This window comes from Eucyclogobius newberryi, unplaced genomic scaffold (genome assembly GCF_026437365.1).
Source record: "Eucyclogobius newberryi isolate DKJ021-1_F unplaced genomic scaffold, fEucNew1.0.hap1 SCAF_19, whole genome shotgun sequence".
In the NCBI taxonomy this organism is placed as follows: Eukaryota; Metazoa; Chordata; class Actinopteri; order Gobiiformes; family Gobiidae; genus Eucyclogobius; species Eucyclogobius newberryi.
In genome coordinates this window covers 6909740-6927038 of record NW_027315823.1, presented here as the reverse complement: position 1 = coordinate 6927038, position 17299 = coordinate 6909740, and the positions used below count along the sequence as shown (strand labels likewise).

The 17299-nt window shown below is 45.0% G+C and overlaps 1 protein-coding gene across 3 annotated transcripts in view; it reads left to right on the top strand.

The window, feature by feature from the left end:
* cpne5b (copine Vb) overlaps window positions 1-17299 on the top strand; it is a 200641-nt gene that overhangs the window by 23594 nt on the left and 159748 nt on the right. The gene's annotated exons all lie outside the window — the stretch shown is intronic.

Sequence of the window (17299 nt, the reverse complement as noted above, 5' to 3'; positions counted from 1 at the left end):
CGACTCAAAAACAGAGCAATGTAGTTTATTCGATCCAATGCAGTGAAGAAAGCTGTAAAGAACGGTACATAGGTGAGACAAAACAGCCTCTACACAAGAGGCTTTATCAGCACAGAAGAAATACTAGTTCAGGTCCACAGAGCGCCGTGCATCTCCATCTTGAAGCCTCTAATCACTCGTTTGAAGACGGTGAGGTGAAGGTTTTAAGCAGGGAGAAAAGATGGTTTGAAAGAGGAGTCAAGGAAGCTATTTTTGTTAAAAAAGAAAGACCTTCTTTAAACAGAAATGGAGGGCTCAGATTCAATCTTCCTGGTATCTATAATGGAATACAGAACCCCTGGAAAGTTAGAGGACCAGGACCAGGACATTTAGATGCTAATCAGGTACTCAGGGTGGTTGAGCCAGGGTCTCACAAAAACAAAGAGGATTCTAATAGGCCATTAAAATTCTGAATAGGCTAGCTCGGTAGATACAAGGGGGGAGTTTCTGTTGAAACAAACAACTCTTTCTACTTCAGGAAGGCTCCTCCCAATTGGCGGGTCTTACCACAGAACAGTATTAATATCGGAGTTCTCGATCTAAATTCTTTTATTGACAATGACTCTTGGATGAGAGTCGAAACGTCTATTTTTTCAAACTGAGTCCAGATGACTACAACTGAAGCTTTTTCTACTATGGAACACGCCTGGACGAATGAGGGATTACACCGGCTATAAATGACACGTATTATGCTGTTCTTTTGAGCTTTTAACCATCTTACAACGTGGTTCCCTCATCGGAAACATACCTGGAGTTGTGTTCAGCTTCATCCGTGTTTGTTTACGAGGGTTTGTTTATTTTAAACTGCATTTCAAGATGAAATGTCTGTTCTTGGTCTTGGATTTGATCAAATACATTTCCCCCAGTGCGACTTAAATATGTTTTTTTCTTCACTATTATGCATTTTTTGGCTGGTGCCACGTATAGTCCGGAAAATACGGAAATAAGGGTATAATGGGTAAAAGCTTGTGTTCGGTCCTGCTTTAGTCCTGGTCTACTTAAGGCTTAGTTCCGGGTTTAGTCCTGGTCTACTTAAGGCTTAGTTCCGGGTTTAGTCCTGGTCTACTTAAGGCCTAGTTCCGGGTTTAGTCCTGGTCTACTTAAGGCTTAATTCCGGGTTTAGTCCTGGTCTACTTAAGGCTTAGTTCTGGGTTTAGTCCTGGTCTACTTAAGGCTTAGTTCCGGGTTTAGTCCTAGTCTACTTAAGGCTTAGTTCCGGGTTTAGTCCTGGTCTACTTAAGGCTTAGTTCTGGGTTTAGTCCTGGTCTACTTAAAGGCGGTATGGACGATTTTTCGGCGATTTGAGAACGCAGGCGGAAGTGTGCATGCGCACTCCCCCGTGCAGACTGATACAACACACACGTGCGTTTGTTTATTAGCGCGACGGAGCGCATCGCATCGCTCGTCTCCCGTAGATTTCTGTCCACTTCTGCGTCAGCTCGAACTGTCTTTCTCCGTCTTCATTTTGCCCCATACAGTGAGGGAACTATATTATGATAGATCCATGCACTTAGGCACGCGGAAACGTGGGGACGAGCCTGACGCGGCTGCAGGTGAGCGGTAGGTGCGTTTTATGATTGATACGTGGCAGGACAAATGATTTATCCACGCCACGAGGAAATATGATAAAAAAATTCGCTGAAAAAAATCGTCCATACCACCTTTAAGGCTTAGTTCCGGGTTTAGTCCTGGTTTACTTAAGGCTTAGTTCCGGGTTTAGTCCTGGTCTACTTAAGGCTTAGTTCCGGGATTAGTCCTGGTTTACTTAAGGCTTAGTTCCGGGTTTAGTCCTGGTCTACTTAAGGCTTAGTTCCGGGTTTATTCCTGGTCTACTTAAGGCTTAGTTCCAGGTTTAGTCCTGGTTTACTTAAGGCTTAGTTCCGGGTTTAGTCCTGGTCTACTTAAGGCTTAGTTTCGGGTTTATTCCTGGTCTACTTAAGGCTTAGTTCCAGGTTTAGTCCTGGTCTACTTAAGGCTTAGTTCCGGGTTTAGTCCTGGTCTACTTAAGGCTTAGTTCCGGGATTAGTCCTGGTTTACTTAAGGCTTAGTTCCGGGTTTAGTCCTGGTCTACTTAAGGCTTAGTTCCGGGTTTATTCCTGGTCTACTTAAGGCTTAGTTCCAGGTTTAGTCCTGGTTTACTTAAGGCTTAGTTCCGGGTTTAGTCCTGGTCTACTTAAGGCTTAGTTTCGGGTTTATTCCTGGTCTACTTAAGGCTTAGTTCCAGGTTTAGTCCTGGTCTACTTAAGGCTTAGTTCCGGGTTTAGTCCCAGTTCATTTTTCATATTCCATGCGCTCTGTGCCTTAGTTACAGGAATAAAACCAGGGATTTTTACACAGTCGAAACACCTGGAAACAGAAGGCTTTGGCATCGCTTTATGAGTTTGAAATTCATATTGTAACAGGAAAATGTTTGATGAAACATCTGCTCTGGACGAGCGGCTCTCCAAAGCTCTCACAGGTCTCACCGCCACGCTGCCAAAACGACGGAGCTTTGGCCGGCGAGAGGGTGAGGAGAGACACGCAGCGCATTTACATTTCACAAAGTCAGTCAAAGTCAGAGAAGTCTAAATGATTTGTGTGTTTTTAAGCATGTGGTAAACAGACGTTCGGAGGACACAGAGTTGGTTGTGTGTGTTTTGTATCGTCCCACGTGAAAACTGAAGACATGTTGCCCAAACGTGGATCTGATCCGTCATATGTGGTGCTGAATCTGACTTCTGCAGCGCTGCAATGTGGCTGTTGTGTAAAGCAAAGTGCAACGTCTTAAACATTCAAGGATCAATCTAAACGGAACAGACAAATATTTAAATAGAATAATGTGTCGTGTCTTTTAAACTTAAAAGTATAAGCTGAGAACATGCTCTCCTTTCTGCTCCTTTTCATACAGTCTCTTTGTCTAATGACACAGATTATCTTATATACTGTATGAATAAAAACTCACATATATAATAGTATGTTTTGTCACGCTTGATCACGTGATTGGCCGCTCACCTCACGACACACCCGACTGGACACACCTGACTGGACACACCTGACTGGACACACCTGAGTGGACACACCTGACTGGATACACCCGACTGTGACACACCTGACTGGACACACCTGACTGGACACACCCGACAGTGACCGAGGGGAACGTCCCTTTAAATCCCTTATTTCGTCCTCGCTGAACTGAAGCAGGAGGTGAAAGAGGGACACGCCGAGCTCCGCCAGAGCAAAACGCCGTAACCACGTCGAGTTCGGGTCAGCGGGTTTGGACCGAGACTCGAGCCGCTCCGGCCGAGAAACCGCTGGCACTGGAGCACAGGGGCATTGTGGGAGAAACGCCCACTCTGTCAAGCACTATTTGGTCTGTTTGACTTGGCGGGAAGAGAGTGGAAGGTTAGTTCCAGAAATCACGGCATCACACAGAGAAATGAGAGACAAAGTGCTTTAAAGATGCACTAAAATCATCACCTGAACATAAATAATCATTATAACATTTACTGCATGGATTAACTGACCTTTGAGGTACAATTCACCCACAAACCCAAAGGTCAATGGTTCAGAAATGATGGATCTTGAGTCTTCCGAAAAGCACGAGATGGTTTCCACCTGGTCGCACCCAAAAGCAGGATAAACTATTCACCGTTTCGGCCACAAAAGCAGGATAAACTAGTCGTATTCGCCGTTTCAGCCACAAAAGCAGGATAAACTAGTCGTATTCGCCGTTTCAGCCACAAAAGCAGGATAAACTAGTCGTATTCGCCGTTTCAGCTACAAAAGCAGGATAAACTAGTCGTATTCGCCGTTTCAGCTACAAAAGCAGGATAAACTAGACGTATTCGCCGTTTCAGCCACAAAAGCAGGATAAACTAGTCGTATTCGCCGTTTCAGCCACAAAAGCAGGATAAACTAGACGTATTCACCGTTTCAGCTACAAAAGCAGGATAAACTAGACGTATTCGCCGTTTCAGCCACAAAAGCAGGATAAACTAGTCGTATTCGCCGTTTCAGCCACAAAAGCAGGATAAACTAGACGTATTCACCGTTTCAGCCACAAAAGCAGGATAAACTAGTCGTATTCGCCGTTTCAGCTACAAAAGCAGGATAAACTAGTCGTATTCGCCGTTTCAGCTACAAAAGCAGGATAAACTAGACGTATTCGCCGTTTCAGCCACAAAAGCAGGATAAACTAGTCGTATTCGCCGTTTCAGCCACAAAAGCAGGATAAACTAGACGTATTCACCGTTTCAGCTACAAAAGCAGGATAAACTAGACGTATTCGCCGTTTCAGCCACAAAAGCAGGATAAACTAGTCGTATTCGCCGTTTCAGCCACAAAAGCAGGATAAACTAGACGTATTCGCCGTTTCAGCCACAAAAGCAGGATAAACTAGTCGTATTCGCCGTTTCAGCCACAAAAGCAGGATAAACTAGACGTATTCGCCGTTTCAGCCACAAAAGCAGGATAAACTAGTCGTATTCGCCGTTTCAGCCACAAAAGCAGGATAAACTAGTCGTATTCGCCGTTTCAGCCACAAAAGCAGGATAAACTAGTCGTATTCGCCGTTTCAGCCACAAAAGCAGGATAAACTAGACGTATTCACCGTTTCAGCCACAAAAGCAGGATAAACTAGTCGTATTCGCCGTTTCAGCCACAAAAGCAGGATAAACTAGACGTATTCACCGTTTCAGCCGCTTGATCCTCGCTGTGTCCCGCTGAAAGTGCCGTTATTTGAGGTGTAACGTGTGCGATGTGGTCAAATCCCAGCTCGGTTTATTGTTCCGGACCTTTTGAAATGGACAATGCAGGAAACAGAAGCCTTTACAGCAGAGTTTGGACGGTGAAGCGGGCCCTCAGGGGCCGACGGCGCCGGGTGAACGAGTCAGAATATTTAATTATTACCTTAACAAATGCTTTTTTATGAGTTTTTAAAAAGATGGTTGAAAACATTTTGTTTGCAGAAGCTTCAATTAAACCTGTTTTTTAAAAGACGAGTTAATAAACACTTTTTCAAAAATACTATTTTATGAATTCATTAACAAAAGGTTTTCCTGAAAAGAAGCTTGTGTTTTACTAAATCTACAAAAAAAGTAAAAGTGTTTTATTTCAGTCTGTGAGTGCAGTACAGTGAGTATTATAGTATTATACAGTGAGTATTATAGTAGTATGCAGTCTGTGAGTACAGTACAGTGAGTATTATAGTATAATACAGTCTGTGAGTACAGTACAGTGAGTATTATAGTAGTATACAGTCTGTGAGTACAGTACAGTGAGTATTATAGTATAATACAGTCTGTAAGTACAGTACAGTGAGTATTATAGTAGTATACAGTCTGTGAGTATAGTACAGTGAGTATTATAGTATTATACAGTCTGTGAGTATAGTACAGTGAGTATTACAGTATTATACAGTCTGTGAGTATAGTACAGTGAGTTTTACAGTATTATACAGTCTGTGAGTATAGTACAGTGAGTATTATAGTATAATACAGTGAGTATTATAGTATTATACAGTCTTTGGCTGGTTTAAGTCATTAAACTGTGTTGACACGGAGCATTTCCTCTTCCCTCTGGGCCTGTCACAATAAAAACAAATACACATTTTAGTGAGATATATTACTACAGAAAAAACAATAGATAAAGAGGACAATTTTGGCAGAATACTAAACTCTTTCAGTGCCTTTTGTAATGAAAAAATGTAACTGCAATAATAATACAGCAATTATAGATAATTAGTCTCAACAAAGAGTCATAGACATAATTATTCCACCTTCTGGAGCACAACTGTTACAAAAGAAAAAGAACCTGAAAATGCCAATAAAATGTAAATATCATTATGTATATTATATGACTGAACGTAGTAGTATATAGTAATTATCGGGCCACAAGACTGTACTTCTCTCTCTTTTTATTTGGGCTCCTTAAGTGCGTGAGGGATGGAGTTTCTCTCTCTCTGTAACAGTAATAAAAGCCTAAACCCGGGCTACAGAAGTGTTCTATGGTTGTCCCGGGTTACGGAACATGCGTTGGGACCCGAGCTAAACGCCAAACGCGCCGTACTTCTTCTCACTGAGCTATTCCAAACGCCTTGGGCCAACATTTTATTGATTTAAAAGAGGTTATTGCTTGACTAATTTGCAGCGCGGCGTAATCTGCTGCATGTTTAGGACGGACTGCACTTTGATGGATGTTCTCTCCTTCTCTGGCTCCTTCTGTTTCTCTCTCTGTGTCGAGCTGATGTCCTGAGGCTGTTGTGATCTCCTCTGTCTCCCACACACTCGCAGCTTAATCTGAACATCCGGCAACGACAGAAGCCCAGCCAGAATGCCAGCACTTAGACCGCGCCGCTACGGAAATGCCAGCGTGTAGACTGCACCCAAGCCTGTCTCTCACTTTGTACAGCTGAACCGGGACTAAAGTGGGCCTAAACCAGGTCTAAACCAGATCTAAACCAGGTCTAAAGCAGGACTAAACCAGGCCTAAAGCGGGACTAAACCAGGTCTAAACCAGGTCTAAACCAGGACTAAACCAGGACTAAAGCAGGTCTAAACCAGGTCTAAACCAGATCTAAACCAGGTCTAAAGCAGGACTAAACCAGGCCTAAAGCAGGACTAAACCAGGTCTAAACCAGGTCTAAACCAGGACTAAACCAGGACTAAAGCAGGTCTAAACCAGGTCTAAACCAGGACTAAACCAGGACTAAACTAGGACTAAAGCAGGTCTAAACCAGGACTAAAACTGGACTAAAGCAGGAATAAAAAGCAGGTCTAAACCAGGACTAAAGCAGGACTAAAGCAGGTCCAAACCAGGTCTTAACTAGGTCCAGGTCTAAACCAGCCAACTGAAAGTTGCCACTGTTATAAACGATTATAAAGACTTTGCAATTTTGGCCAAACTGGGGGAAAAAATTAATATTCGTCGCGTGAACTCACTTCCTACACTCACTTCCTTCACTCACTTCCTTCACTCACTTCCTTCACTCACTTCCTTAACTCGGCTTCACCTCTTCTGAGAAACTCACATTTCAGAGCGACCCTTTTTGAAAAACCACTTCTCTTCAACGGCTTTTTTGTAAGGGATGGAGAGAAAGAGTAGAGAGAGGGATGGAGAGAGAGAGGGATGGAGAGAGAGGGATGGAGAGAGAGGGATGGAGAGAGAGAGAGAGATGGAGAGAGAGAGAGGGATGGAGAGAGAGAGAGAGGGAGAGAGAGAGAGGGATGGAGAGAGAGAGAGAGAGGGAGAGAGAGAGAGGTACACCCAGAAAACTACACACTGCAAGTGCAAAAAACAACTCTAAATTTACATGTTTCCATTAGAGATATTTTTATGATTGACAGTTTGATGGTCAATGGAAATGGACTAGTGAGGTGCAAAGAGAGAGGGGAGAGGGAAAGAGAGAGAGAGAGAGAGAGAGAGAGAGAGAGAGAGAGAGAGAGAGGGGAGGGAAAGAGAGAGAGAGAGAGAGAGAGAGAGAGAGAGAGAGAGAGAGAGAGAGAGAGAGGGGAGGGAAAGTAGGAAGTATGGTAAGAGATTCTGATTCAGATTCTGAGAGATAGAAGGCGCAAGGGTGGAGAGGTGAAAAAGGAAGATGAGTGACGGAGAGAGGAAGGGGAGGGGCACGTGGACCATGGAGAGAGTGAAAAGCGAGAAGGGAGGGAGGAGAGAGAGAAGGGAGGCAAAGAGATAGAGATTGGGGCAGGGAAGAGAGAGGGAAGTGTGAGTGAGGTATGGGAAAAGAGGAAAGAAAGAGACGGAAGGAGAGGGGAGGGAATGAGAGGAAAGAGAGATTGGAGTTGGAGAGAGAGAGAGAGAGAGAGAGAGAGAGAGAGAGAGAGAGCAGGATAGACAACATGAAGAGAGTTGAGGGAAAGAAGTAAAGAGGAGAAGAGGGAGAGAGGGAGAGTAGTGGGGGAGAAGAGGAGAAGAGGGAGAGTAGTGGGGGAGAAGAGGAGAAGAGGGAGAGTAGTGGGGGAGAAGAGGAGAAGAGGGAGAGTAGTGGGGGAGAAGAGGGAGAGAGACAAAAGCCCAAGAATCTCCCTTAAAACAGAAGAGCGTTACTCATTTCCTTTTGCATCTTCAGTTCTTCTGAGCGGTTGTTCTTTAGCGGTTCAGTGCCTAAAACTGAGAAAGAAAAGGATGGTTTGAGAGAAAAGTTTCTTTGAATTGGAACCTCCCCCCAGTCTACAACAGCCTCATCAGTCCTCAGTGTACAGTGCATGAGCTTGTAGCATTTTCTTTTGGGAATATACTGTACATTTTCAAAGAATTCCAACAACATCTTGATTTCTAAAACCTTTCAAACCTCAAGTATTTTTTAGAGTACTCCCCATATGGATCAGTTAGCTCGCTCTGACCTCAGCATGACCCCAGCATGACCCCTGCTTGACCCTGTGTTCTGTATTATTCACCATCACAAATCCCAGCGCTAGCTTGTATTAGCTTGCGCTAGCGTTAGCTGCCATGTCAGTCCACGGCAGGAGAATCCCCCAGACGAGCGCCGGCTGAATTATTGATGCGCTGGTGGGAAAAGTGATCCACGGAGCGGCGGGATGCCAGGACCAGACCCAGGACCAGACCCAGGACCAGACCCAGACCCAGGACCAGGATCAGGACCAGGACCAGGACCAGACCCAGGACCAGACCCAGGACCAGACCCAGGACCAGACCCAGGACCAGGATCAGGACCAGGACCAGACCCAGGACCAGACCCAGGACCAGACCCAGACCCAGGACCAGGATCAGGACCAGGACCAGACCCAGGACCAGACCCAGGACCAGACCCAGGACCAGACCCAGGACCAGGATCAGGACCAGGACCAGACCCAGGACCAGACCCAGGACCAGACCCAGGACCAGACCCAGGACCAGACCCAGGACCAGGACCAGGACCAGACCCAGGACCAGACCCAGGACCAGACCCAGGACCAGACCCAGGACCAGACCCAGGACCAGGACCAGGACCAGGACCAGGACCAGACCGGAATACAGAAGACTTCGACGCGGCGCCTCCGGGGGTGCGACGGAGAAGTGTTCAGAGAAGATCAATGTTTAGAGTTCCTTTTTTTCCTTAAAATGATAAAAAAGGCCGGATACTCAATACAGACTTTAGAAACAGGTTTATTGACTTTCTTTTTGGAGATCTTTTGGCCCATAGGCTTTTATTGGACAGGACAGTTTAGCGAGATGTGGGATGAAAGCGAAAGGAGGACATGAAGCAAAGTGCTTTAACCACTCCAGGCGGCACCGTTTACAGCGTGTTTATTCTGGTACAGTTACTCTCTCCTCATGTGGTCTTCAAAATACCTTTACTTTCCTCGATTAAAAGAATATATCGCGGTACTTCATCACCGCTCTTGTAAAAGAACGTGTGATTTTTCCTTTTCTAATCAACGATAAATGAATTCAGACCAAACGGTTTCGATCACTTGTCCTGTTCCTGAGCAACAGAAACACCTGTGTGTGATTCAACGACGCAAAGATCAGTTTAATGCCGTACTGCGGAACATTCTTGGCTGAGCAGTAACACATGGAGATTAGATAAGATTAAAGTGTTTTCACTATGTTCATATTTTGTTTTTATTTGGTGCGTTTATACCTGATGTACATATAAATGATAGTTTTAAACCAATCGAGCAGGTATTTGCGGAGAAAACATAGAAATATCTGTAGAAAATGACAGGAAGTGACATCACACCAGGGACACTCGTTCCAGTCAATATGCAAAATGTACGCAAAAGACTTGTTTGACTCTCTAAACATTAATTTAATAAAATAAAGTCGCTCTCATGTATTTTAATCCGTCAAATAAAATGGTGACATTAGATGAGTTTTGGCCCAGTGTTTGCTGGGTAATTTCCTAGTGTGATGTCATCAATTACAAACAGGAAGTGAAAAATGTGCTATTCTGTGATACATTTTTTTAAATTTTCTCAGCAAAATTCAAAATACCGTATTTTCCGGACTATAAGTCGCACTGGAGTATAAGTCGCATTTTGGTGAAATGTATTTGATAAAATCCAAGACCAAGAACAGACATTTAATCTTGAAATGCAGTTTCAACATTAATAACAGATTAGAGAACATGGTGAATAGGTGTACGTATGCTAACGCTAACACCTTCAGCTACATGAGGCACAGACAGAACTGTGGTAAGTGTCTGGTATGTTAACGTAACATATGAACAGTTATTCAGATAACTATAGCATAAAGAACATGCTAACAAGTTTACCAAAGCATCAGTTTTACCCCAAATCACTAAATCCATTGAATTCTTCTTCCTCTGTGTCACTTCTAAACAACTCCACAAACTCCAGAGGTAGAGGAAGTGCAGATTCTTCTTCTGCGTCGCTTAGAGCCTAGAGCGCCCTCTTGTGTTTGTCAGTGTGGAAATAATGAATAATAATATCACATATAAGTCGCTCTGGAGTATAAGTCGGCCAAAACTATGAAAAAAGACATGCATTTCTATTTATCTTAACTGCATTTAAGTTCAATGAGTCGTCCGACCTGTGGGGGGCGTTTTAAGTTAAAAGAAACGCGGCAGAAGGTTTAAACCCACGCGTTCACTGTTATTTCTCAGTTTGAGGGAAACACTTTTAGAAGCTGTTCTCTGCTCAGCTTCAAAAACACACAAAAAAAAAACACATGTAAAAGAAAATGTCAGGCTTTCAGCTCGTCGCCATCACAACGGTGTCACTTCTCTCCGGCTTTTAGCACCGGAACGCTGTTAAAACTGTGTCACAAAACCCGAGGAGCTGGAGGTATCGCTGAAAGGCCTGTTATTTCGGATACTTCTGAAATATACTGCAATTCACGAATGCGCGGTAAAAGAAAAACATATTTACTTGTATGTATCGATGTGGATGTGTGAGTTTACAGCGATTATTGTGAAAAGAAATGCAATTTTAAGAGTTCAGATTGTCATTGCTCCTTTACGCTTTAGGAAATCAAACCGTCTGATTGATAAAATAAACAGCCAGATAGACGTATTATTTTGTAGTTCTGCTGATTATATTGTGATATTTTGACACCGTTATATCTACAGAAATACTTAAAAACACACTTCTACTTCACAATCCTTCTACTGTGACTTCTACTTCTACCAACATTATTTGATTTATTTTTTTAATCCACTGCTGACAACTAATTTGCACTTTCTGTATTTCTTTCACTTTTTCCGGTCCTCTCCGCACATAAAACTTCTACTGTTTTCAAACTCAAATAAACCTGTAAAAGAGAATGTTCAAACGCGTCAGAAGTGTCGGTGCAGACGTGGGCGGACTTTCTATTTGAATGTGTCAAATGTGAGTTCAATGCAATTAAAACATTCACCGAACAGAACCAAGTTACTCATGCAAGAAATCTGTGTTTTGTGGTTTGGGAGCGGCAGAAACGCTTAACACAGTTTAAACTGTAATTAAAAACAGATTCAGAAAGTCTTCTGAGACGTCAGTGATGTGATTAAAGGGGGACATTTGTCATTTAAGACACTCGGCCTTGGTTTAGTCCTGGTTTAGTCCTGGTTTAGTCACTGTTTAGTCCTGGTTTGGTCCCGGTTTTGTCCTGGCTTGGTCCTGGTTCAGTCCTGGTTTAGTCCTGGTTTGGTCCTGGTTTGGTCCTGGTTCAGTCCTGGTTTAGTCCTGGTTTGGTCCTGGTTTGGTCCTGGTTTGGTCCTGGTTTAGTCCTGGTTTTGTCCTGTTTTAGTCCTGGTTTGGTCCTGGTTTGGTCCTGGTTTAGTCCTGGTTTGGTCCTGGTTTGGTCCTGGTTTAGTCCTGGTTTAGTCACTGTTTAGTCCTGGTTTGGTCCTGGTTTAGTCCTGGTTTGGTCCTGGTTTAGTCCAGGTTTAGTCCAGGTTTAGTCCTAGTTTGGTCCTGGTTTGGTCCTGGTTTAGTCCTGGTTTAGTCACTGTTTAGTCCTGGTTTGGTCCTGGTTTGGTCCTGGTTTAGTCCTGGTTTAGTCCTGGTTTAGTCCTGGTTTGGTCCTGGTTTAGTCCAGGTTTAGTCCAGGTTTTGTCCTGGTTTGGTCCGGGTTTGGTCCTGGTTTAGTCCTGGTTTGGTCCTGGTTTAGTCCTGGTTTGGTCCTGGTTCAGTCCTGGTTTAGTCCTGGTTTAGTCCTGGTTTAGTCCTGGTTTGGTCCGGGTTTGGTTCTGGTTTGGTCCTGGTTTGGTCCTGGTTTGGTCCTGGTTTGGTCCTGGTTTAGTCCTGGTTTAGTCCTGGTTTGGTCCTGGTTTAGTCCTGGTTTGGTCCTGGTTTAGTCCTAGTTTAGTCCTGGTTTTGATGTGGGACTCTGGTAGTATTATAACTATAGTAAAGGTGGACACAGAGTACAAACTGTTTTACAGAACAGGAAACGATGCATCGAATCACAAAACAAACAACTAAAAACATAAATAATCATTACAATATGAATATGCTTTTTTGTGCCGCCGGTCAATCCTATTTCCATTTACAAATAGAATACATTATTGTGCGTGTTTGCTCTTTCTAAGGGAATAGAATGGTTTTATGTTTCCTGCACCTCCTGCTGTGGATCGGTGCCTGAGGAACAGAACCATGAACCTTCTTGATGTGAGAAGAGTTTGATTCAGGCCAAATAAACTCCAGCTCGTGTGAGACGTGTGTGAAATGGCCTCAATCGCACTAATGAGAACAACAAAGCTGGACTCTTCTGCTGGACTCTTCTGCTGGACTCTTCTGCTGGACTCTTCTGCTGGACTCTTCTATTGGACTCTTCTGCTGGACTCTTCTGCTGGACTCTTCTGCTGGACTCTTCTGCTGGACTCTTCTGCTGGACTCTTCTATTGGACTCTTCTGCTGGACTCTTCTGCTGGACTCTTCTGCTGGACTCTTCTATTGGACTCTTCTGCTGGACTCTTCTGCTGGACTCTTCTATTGGACTCTTCTGCTGGACTCTTCTGCTGGACTCTTCTGCTGGACTCTTCTGCTGGACTCTTCTATTGGACTCTTCTGCTGGACTCTTCTGCTGGACTCTTCTGCTGGACTCTTCTATTGGACTCTTCTGCTGGACTCTTCTGCTGGACTCTTCTGCTGGACTCTTCTGCTGGACTCTTCTATTGGACTCTTCTGCTGGACTCTTCTGCTGGACTCTTCTGCTGGACTCTTCTATTGGACTCTTCTGCTGGACTCTTCTGCTGGACTCTTCTGCTGGACTCTTCTATTGGACTCTTCTATTGGACTCTTCTGCTGGACTCTTCTGCTGGACTCTTCTATTGGACTCTTCTATTGGACTCTTCTATTGGACTCTTCTGCTGGACTCTTCTGCTGGACTCTTCTGCTGGACTCTTCTGCTGGACTCTTCTGCTGGTGTCTAACAGAGCGTTCACACTGCTGCGTCCAGAGCGTCCAGAGCGTCCAAGCGTCCGAGCGTCCAGAGCGTTTGAGCGTCCAGAGTGTCCAGAGCGCCAGAGCGTCCAGAGCGTCCAGAGAGTCCGAGCATCCAAGCGTCCAGAGCGTCGAGCATTCGAGCGTCCAGAGCGTCCAGAGTGTCCAGACCGTCCAGAGTGTTCGAGCGTCCAAAGCGTCCAGAGTGTCCGAGCGTCCAGAGCGTTCAAGCATCCGAGCGTCCAGAGCGTCCAGAGCGTCCAGAGCGTCCAGAGCGTACAAGCGTTCGAGCGTCCAGAGCGTCCAGAGCGTCCAGAGCGTCCAGAGCGTCCAGAGCATCCAGAGCGTTTGAGCGTCCAGAGCGTCCAGATCGTCCAAGTGTCCAGAGCGTTCAGGGCTGGACGCTCTGGACACAAACGTTGAACGTTTTTGGCGTGGATGTAGGATTCTGCTCCAGTGACGAACCTACGGCCAAAACAAATCCTGCATCGATAAAAGCATCAGATTAAACGATGATGACCAAACCCTGGAGTATCTGGACCTGGACACGCCCCTTGAGCCCATCGCCTCCGTCATTGGTTCAAAGGCCCAGCTGTGGCCGCCGTGTGGACGCTCCATAAAACATCAAGTGGGTCAAATCACTGCAGGTGTTTTCAGAGGATGTTGAGCTTGTTCTGGAGACGTTTCAGTCGCTTTCAAAGTGAGTCGTCTCTAAAGTCGCTCACTCGTTATCGCTCACATCGTCACAGTTTTATCTCGACTCCGACTGAAGGATCGAGCCCCAAATCCACTTCAAACCTGCTGCTCTCAGGGTGTTTCTGCTGTATGCCCCTTTTTCCTCTCTCTCTCCCTCTCTTCTTTTCATCTCACTCTATCTCCCCCTCCTCCTCTCACATATCCCTCTTTTCTCTCTCTTCCCTCATTACCCACTTTCTCCCCCTCTCGCTATGCATCTTTCTTCTTCCTCTCTTCTCTCTTACACAAACTCTCCTCCCCTCTCACTTTTCTCCCTCTCTCTCTCTCTCTCTCTCTCTCTCTCTCTCTCTCTCTCTCTCTCTCTCTCTCTCTCTCTCTCTCTCTGGTAAGGCTCAGGTTTATAGGTCATATATTTGAGATCAAGAAAACTTACTTCACGAAGAGTCCGGTCTCTCTCCTCTTCCTCTCTCTTCTCTCTTACATGGTTGGCACTAGGTCATATAGGGAATTGGACTGGAGGAAGTGAGGACAATGCCCGTGACGACATGGCGAGGACGACATGGCGGGAGCCGGGCGGAAGTAAACAGGTGGTCGACCGTAGTAAACATGGCGAACGGTCCCACTAATTCTGCTGATCCATCAATAATTTTCACTCTTGGGTCCAAACCTGAAGTTTACGATGCATTTGATGTGTACAAGGACCAAACAATGAGTTCCTGGTGTTGTCTTGCTGAAAAACAATTTAAATGGGCGTGAATTTAATGTAAAACAAAGAATTGTGAAAATGTAAATCACATGGGTCTGGGTTTAACCCTAAACCCTAAACCCTAACCCCTGACCTTAACCTTAACCTTAACCTTAACCTTAACCTTAACCCTTAACCCTAACCCTAACCTTAACTCTAACCCTAACCCTAACCCTAACCTTAATCTTAACCCCTAACCCCTAAACCTAACCCTAAGTTTTAGGTTTACTTCGTTTGGCTAAAACTAGTTTATACCATGACTTTGTATTAGCAAAAGTGTAGCTAACTCATCCCGAAACAAACCAGACTGCAATTTTTTTTTTCAATTTGAGATAATAAAGCTCCATGCAGGAATCAAACCCTCAGACACTTTGCGCTAAGCCGTGTCTCTAACCATCGGGCCAACAAATGTGCTGAACAAATCTGCTGATGAAATTAGAATTGCAGGTGTACCAAAACGGTGTAGCAAAATGGTGAACCGCAAGTGATTTGGGCCGCAAGAGCGCCGCCATCTTGGATTTCGTCACTTCCTTTCCAATTCCCTATATGACCTAGTTCCAACCTCTCTTACGTGCAGTCTCTCCCCTCTCTCTCTCTCTCTCTTCCTCCCTTCCTCTTGCTTTCTCTCTCTCTCTCCCTCTCTCCTCCCCCTCACGCTCTCTAATGACTCCGCTGCAGTTCAGAAGTCATTAAAACAATCCCTTCTCGCTCCGCGCTTCCTCTTCCTCTCTCCTCCCTCCTCCCTGCTCCTCCCTCTCCCTCTTCCCTCCTCCCCCTCACACTCTAATGACTCCGCTGCAGTTCAGAAGTCATTAAAACAATCGCTTCTCCCTTCTCCCTCTCTCTTCCCTCCCTCCTCCTTCTCCCTCCCTCCTCCCTCCTTTCTCCTCCCTGCTCCTCCCTGCTCCTCCCTCTCTCCTCCCCCTCACGCTCTCTAATGACTCCGCTGCAGTTCAGAAGTCATTAAAACAATCCCTTCTCGCTCTGCGCCTCCTCTTCCTCTCGTATCCAGGTTATTTGCGATCCCGTCTCTCTCTGGGACTCATTCTCCTCCCGACACACTTCTTCAGTTCCTTCATTTGATTTTCCCCTTCTCAAATTCCCAAACGCAGAGAGAGAGCGTGCATCCTGCCTCCGCGCGCCTCAGATCTGGCTCATTTGCATACAGGAAGTTTGAGGAAGTAAGTTCAGTGCTCCGCGTTGAAATAGGTTACATAATCCTCCGTGTTCGCATCCGATGTCATCTCTGGTGGCGCGAGTGTGGAGGCGCGTTTTTAGTTTGGGAAACATCAAAAGAATTGCATACAGTACACACAGAATGACATTATACACATAATTAAATAGTAAGGCACTGCACAAATGAGTCTGAGCTGTTTGAACCGATTGATATATGGGAGATAAAGTTGATCGTCTGGCCCAGCAGGGGGCAGAACGTCGACACAACACATTCATCATCGGGGCATGAATAAGAAGCACATTAAAAACACATCGCAGTAAAAAAGTCACCTGAGCTCGTCTGTGACTGTTCAGCGAGGCGATGGGACTTTATAGCTCCCGCCTCACGACGTTTGTCAAATCATACTTACAAATTCATTGATAATAAGTCACAATATCGGCAGGAAGAAGAGCAAATCGGTCGGTCTGATTTACCGCTGCCACTTCCACCGTGTCCGTCTGTTTTCGTGTCACTGCCCCGTCTGATTCTCCATAAACTTGGATTGCGCAGGGTGAATTATCTCGAGAAAAGCAAGAGAAAAGCAGGAGAAAAGCAGGAGAAGAGCAGGGGAAAAGCAAGAGAAAAGCAGGAGAAAAGTAAGAGAAAAGCTAGAGAAAAGCAAGAGAAAAGCAAGAGAAAAGCAGGGGAAAAGCAAGAGAAAAGCAAGAGAAAAGCAGGGGAAAAGCAAGAGAAAAGCAAGAGAAAAGCAGGGGAAAAGCAAGGGAAAATCAGGAGAAAAGTAAGAGAAAAGCAAGAGAAAAGCAAGAGAAAATCAGGAGAAAAGCAAGCGAAAAGTAAGAGAAAAGCAGGAGAAAAATAAGTGAAAAGCAAGAGAAAAGCAAAAGAAAAGCAAGAGAAAAGCACAAGAAATGCACGAGAAAAGTAGGAGTTAGGAGTTAGGGTTAGATTAGCGCCAGGTGTGAGGAGCTGCCACGCCCAGGTCGGATGGGACAAACAAGGAGACAGAAACAGGAAGTGAGACTGCAGACTGCGACACGACCATGGACTCGACTAAAGACCTTCATAAAATGTGTTATTACTCTCATTCCACTAAATCCAGCTTCACTTTAAGGTCAGATAAGGTCACGTTTACACATCACATCCACTTCCTGTTGACATAAAAACACTGCTACTGTTAATGCGTCCGTCAAACACCTGCACCAAAACGCAGTACCAACACTTTGTACACGGAACACAACAGGGACGTCCCCATCGTTCGCCCTGAACTGACGAAGGTTCTCGCTTTAGTTTTATCCTCGTCTCATCTTCATCGTCTCA